The sequence below is a fragment of the Mauremys reevesii genome, unplaced genomic scaffold (assembly GCF_016161935.1).
Source record: "Mauremys reevesii isolate NIE-2019 unplaced genomic scaffold, ASM1616193v1 Contig2, whole genome shotgun sequence".
NCBI classification, from domain to species: domain Eukaryota; kingdom Metazoa; phylum Chordata; order Testudines; family Geoemydidae; genus Mauremys; species Mauremys reevesii.
Window position 1 is genome coordinate 1,311,370 of NW_024100826.1, and position 5,775 is coordinate 1,317,144.

Below are 5,775 nucleotides of genomic sequence, written 5' to 3' on the forward strand. Positions count from 1 at the left end.
GAGCAGGGAATGGGGCCCACTTTGGGCTCAGCTGTTCCACACCCAGCCCTGGGGTTTAGCTTTAACCAGCCCCGCAGGATGCATAGAAGCTGCAGGTGGCTTCAGCCAAAGGCCAGAGTTAAACATTAGCCCTGCAGACTGCTCCGGCCTGGGGCTGCCGCGTCTGCCTGCTGGCTCCCCTGGGGAGCATGAGACGAATGGCCCTTGCTCAGTGCTCCAGGGGCGGCGCCAGCCTCTTCCTGGTGTGGGGCTGAGGTGGGCTAGACAGAAAAGCAGGGGCTCTGCCTCCCTCACCATTAGGCCCCACCCCTCTCTGTGGCCCCACCCCCTGCTACTTCACAAAAGGTTTCACCTCCTCTTTCCCCACCCCAGATCCCACTCCCTGGCCAGGTTAGAGGCTGGAAGCCGGAGCCAGGTAGTTTGGGGCGCTGGCTACTCGCAGCCAGTAGGAGCTGCCTGGGCAGGGGGACTCAGCTCTGGGGCCAGCAGAGCCCTCAGGGGGCAGCGACCACAAGGGGTGGGGCCCAGGAGCCCCAACCACAGTGGGTTAGGCCAGGCTGCTGTGGGGAGCTCCGGACTCTCCACCGGCCCTGGGCAGTGTACCCCAGCACACAGGGCCAGGGGCTGCTCTCGGGCACGCCGGCTCCCCTGCACAGGCTTATTCCTGCGCTGCTGCTGGAGCTGGGTGCCCAGCCAGCAGCCACTGCTCTCTCCGCTCTGCCTTCAGAGCTGGGCAGCCAGAGAGCAGCAGCTGCTACAGGGGGCTATGGTGGTGGTGTGCTGTGAGGGGCGGGAATGCAAATTTTGCAGTGACTATAGCTCCAGCAAGTCCCCTCCCCTGCTGCAGACACTGTTGGACACATAAACTTGTGGAGCAGCCACTGGAGGGAGACAGAGACCAGTACAGCAGTAACCTGGAGGATCATAAACTCATCCCCATCATTGCTTTATCTTCCTGGGGCTGGACAGGAGCTGGGGACCTGCAGGAGAAAGGCCCTGGGTCCCATTCCCTGCTCCCCTGAGCCAGACAGTTCCACCCCCTGGGAGCACATTGGATCCAGCACCCCCAAAAGAAGAAAGACACCATAATCCCACTTCCCACCCCCCAGCCAGCCAGCCAGCCCCCTACCCTCCGGGGCTGGGTCAGAACACAAGAACGGCTAGACTCGATCAGAGCCGGTGCAGCTAGCCCAGTGTCCTGCCTCGGACAGTGGCTAACACCAGATGCATGAGTTTAGTAGCCACAGCACTTACCACGATCACTGTCTCTGCAGTCCCAGACACATTCACCTCTCCCTCCCACCTCTCCTAGCTCCTTTATTCATAGGAACGAGATGTCTCCTTCTACTAAACCTCAAAGAAGGGGAGCCATGTGGACTCCTCCCCCCAGCCAGAAGGGGTGCTGCAGGGTTACAGGGATATAGCAAATTGAGACAGAAAAACATTCCATCCCCCTATGAAAAAAATCCTATCTCTGCCTTCCCAGGAATCTGGCCTTGCTTTCTATAAGCAAGAGATAAACGACAAGCATGTGGCAATACCTCCATCCTAGAACCACCCCAGTATGTGAAGAATCTGGCGGGAAACAGGTTTGTTTCTATTTATTCTATTGAGCTGAAGTTTGGATGCAAACTGGCAGCAAATATTTCACCATGATGAAAAAGAGCTGGTCTTCACAAGCTTGAGCCTAATTTATCCATAGCTGCTGTCAAGCCCCATGACTGAGCTGTCCCCTAGTATCTCTGGCCACCCTCTGAGTAGGGGCCTGTATCGTAGGCAACGGCCTCCTGTCTACTGCACACATAACAGGGGCTTTTTCCAGTCTTGCATAGTGTCACAGAGTGTGGGGGAGTCAGAGCTCTGCACCCCCCACTTCCTGTGATTCACCAGGACTCTCAGCCAGCCAGTAAAACAGAAGGTTTATTAGATGACAGGAACACAGTCCCAAGCAGGGCTTGTAGGTACAACCAGGACCCCTCAGCCAGGTCCCTCTTGGGGGCAAGGATCAAGTCTAAGATCCCAGACTTGGGGTTCCCTGCCTCTTCCCAGCCAGCCCAAAATTGAAAACAAAAAAACCCTCCAGCAGGCTCTCTCCCCCTCTCCCTTTGTCCAGTTTCCCGGGCAAAGGTGTTGACTCTCCCCACCCCCGTTCCTGGCTAAGGTTACAGGCTCAGGTACTGTCCCTCACCTAAAGTCATCCCCTGCTCTCCCATCCCCCATGCAGACAGTATAAGCGACAAGCATGTGGCAATACCTCCATCCTAGAACCACCCCAGTATGTGAAGAATCTGGCGGGAAACAGGTTTGTTTCTATTTATTCTATTGAGCTGAAGTTTGGATGCAAACTGGCAGCAAATATTTCACCATGATGAAAAAGAGCTGGTCTTCACAAGCTTGAGCCTAATTTATCCATAGCTGCTGTCAAGCCCCATGACTGAGCTGTCCCCTAGTATCTCTGGCCACCCTCTGAGTAGGGGCCTGTATCGTAGGCAACGGCCTCCTGTCTACTGCACACATAACAGGGGCTTTTTCCAGTCTTGCATAGTGTCACAGAGTGTGGGGGAGTCAGAGCTCTGCACCCCCCACTTCCTGTGATTCACCAGGACTCTCAGCCAGCCAGTAAAACAGAAGGTTTATTAGATGACAGGAACACAGTCCCAAGCAGGGCTTGTAGGTACAACCAGGACCCCTCAGCCAGGTCCCTCTTGGGGGCAAGGATCAAGTCTAAGATCCCAGACTTGGGGTTCCCTGCCTCTTCCCAGCCAGCCCAAAATTGAAAACAAAAAAACCCTCCAGCAGGCTCTCTCCCCCTCTCCCTTTGTCCAGTTTCCCGGGCAAAGGTGTTGACTCTCCCCACCCCCGTTCCTGGCTAAGGTTACAGGCTCAGGTACTGTCCCTCACCTAAAGTCATCCCCTGCTCTCCCATCCCCCATGCAGACAGTCCCAGTAAAACTAAACGAAATTCCCAGGTCAATCCGCCCCGCTCCCTGTTGCGTCACACATAGGAATCACATATTGTGCAGTATTCCTCAATGTTTGCCCTGTTCAGGGTGGGAGAAGCCTGACCCCACCAGCATGGGCGCCAACTTATATGGGCTCCTGGGGCTAAAGCCCCAGGAATATTCAAAGTGAGGGGCTCTGCAGCCAGGATGGCTGACCCATGGAGGAATGTGGGTTCCCTCCCCTCATCTTTCCCTGGAAGAAGACAGGGAGGAGGTAGCAGCTGGACCCAGTTTCAAACCCAAAGGTTCTGGAGTGACCAAAGGGCTGGGGGCCGCATGAAATCTTCCCATGTGCACCCTGCTCATGTCATCAAACAGACCAGCCCGAAGGGAGGACGTGAAACTGCTCTGCCCTGTGCTGTGAAAACTGTACGCTTGGTTAGAAACTGTGCTGTACGCATCTCACAAGCACCAGGTAGAATTGCCACCGTGGAAATGGGCACTATGCTGGGGTGTCTTCGAATAACCATGGTGGACTCGAACCTCCCAGGTCAGTGGATAAAGCAGCCCTGCTCAGTTCGGCCCCCGAGGGAGAAGAGCCGTGACAAAGTGGGAATCTTCTGTAATATTTTTATGAATCTTGTGTGCCTCGGTTTCCCTCTGTACTCTGCATTGGTAGCCAGTTTGGGAGTGGAGAGTTAAATCTGCTCTTGCAGGGCAGTGTGGGGCAAGAGAGGGGGTGTATGTGAGAGACCTTTCTGACTGGGCCCCAATGAATAGGGTCATCAGGGAACTGGTTGAAACTGACCCAGCTCAAGAAAGGGTCCTGAGGGACAATGGGAAGCCCTAAGGACTGGACACTGGACAGCAGGCAGGACTGTGAATTCTGCATGGCCTTGCCTGGAGCCAAAGGATTGGGAGGTGACCAGTGGAGGACCAAGAGTAGGCTTCTGGAAGAATTGGCCCGACTAAGGATGCCAGAGAGAGACAGTGCCTGAGATGGAATCCACTATAGCGAGGCAGGTGGGTTGCTTGGGCTTGGCCAGAGGGATTGTGCTTTAACCTTCCTTTCTCTGGGCTACCCTCAAGACTTGGAAAGCCGTGTGCCAAGGGACTAACCAACCCTTCTGTGGTTGGAAAAGCTGCCCTGTGTCACTGCAGACACCGGCTGGGGTGCATCAGAGTTACACATCCCTAAGAGGACGTCTGGCTCAGTTGGCCTCACTGGCCAGAGCTCACCACATGAGGCAGGAAGACTGGAGCCCAGAGGCAAGTGAGGTTGTGTGGCTGGCCCTGGAGGAAGAGTGGGACCCCCCTGGGGGCCTGGTCCACTGAGCAGAGTCCCCCAAAGCATTGGTTCCCAACGTTTTTCTCTGCCGTGGCACACCTTGATACCATCATGTGACTCCTGTAACGTCAAGTTCATATGACCGTGGTGTAACATTGCATCTATCATAGGCCACTCTTAATTTTGACTCATGAATATTCAGGAACCAATCCAGAACAAGGCTAGTAGGGTTAAAATCAAAACAAACATGGCAGCTAGTGTTAGATCGCGATCTGTTGTTTGTGCCAGAATTAACATTTTCAGACAGTGAAAACTAACATTAAAGCTAAATATAAGAACTCTGGACATAAGCATGCCCAGTGGAGACAGCGACATACCCTTGAGAATAATGTTTGGAGATGACAAGCAATTAATAGTTAAGCATTTCTGCTCATTCCCAAAATAGTCTTCCCAAGTGCGTGTCACTTTCTCCACTGTTTTTAATGCGATATAATTACTTATAATGCTGTTCCAGGTCTGGCTCGTTCCAGCTATTACCCTAAGTCAAATGTAAATTTAAAACTTAGGCTTGAATTTTATGTCTTTTTTTATGTGCATCATCATCAAAGGCTCATTGCAGCACACTGCATTCATCAGGGCACGTCCATCTGTGTTTACTTTTTCTCTCTTAGCCTCACTTTGGGGAATGGAATGTGACCTGTGCATAGTATTTGAAAGAGGCCTCGTCCGGGGAGCAAATGTACAGACTGCCATCCAGCTCCAACGCTCGTTAGAATACAAGGGAAGGTTTTTTGTTCTCACATGTAGTTTTTCAAAAAATTCCACAGCCCAGCTGCCAGCACAGCAGTGTGCCATGGCACACCGGTCAGGAAACACTGCTCCAAGGGATTGTGGAAAAGCCAGGGTGTAACGCCGATCCTGTAGATCCGTGACAGAGGACAAATGGAAACAGCACCACTGTTAATGCTCTGTCACCGCCAGGCATTTTAGCAGAGCCATTCAGTGAACAAGGGGATGGGGTGGAGCTGGAGTAGTGAAGAGTTGGGTGGTCTCCCCCACTCCAATCTAGCCACTGGTGGGGAGGGGGGATTTCCCTGACTTGGGGCAGGAGCAGGAAGGTGGGCACCTAGGGCAGCTCATGGGCTAGGCTGGAGGCGGAGACCAGCACAGCACAGCAGCAAAGGCGAGCTGCGGGGACAGTCTGATTGGGAGTGAGGGGAGATTATCTGGGATCCCAGCTGGGAAGCAGGACCTGGCCTAGTCAGAGCCTTAGCAGCCCCCAATGGGGTTGCCAACTGGGCATTCAGGCCCTGCCCTCTGGCAACGCACTGTGAGGGAGAGGGGCCAGCAGAGGGGCAGGAAGACCCAGAGGGAGGGGTCTTCTTAGAAAGGCCCATAAGGGAGTCACGAGGGAACTTCCTGCTGACGAAGAAGGGGGGTCACCAGCTGTCAAGAAGCGGGGATCCACTTGGAGCTGCTCTGTCGCCCTGGAGGCTGGAACGGCGACAGTGATGGGGGGTGAGGACCCTCCTCCCCCAGGCCTTG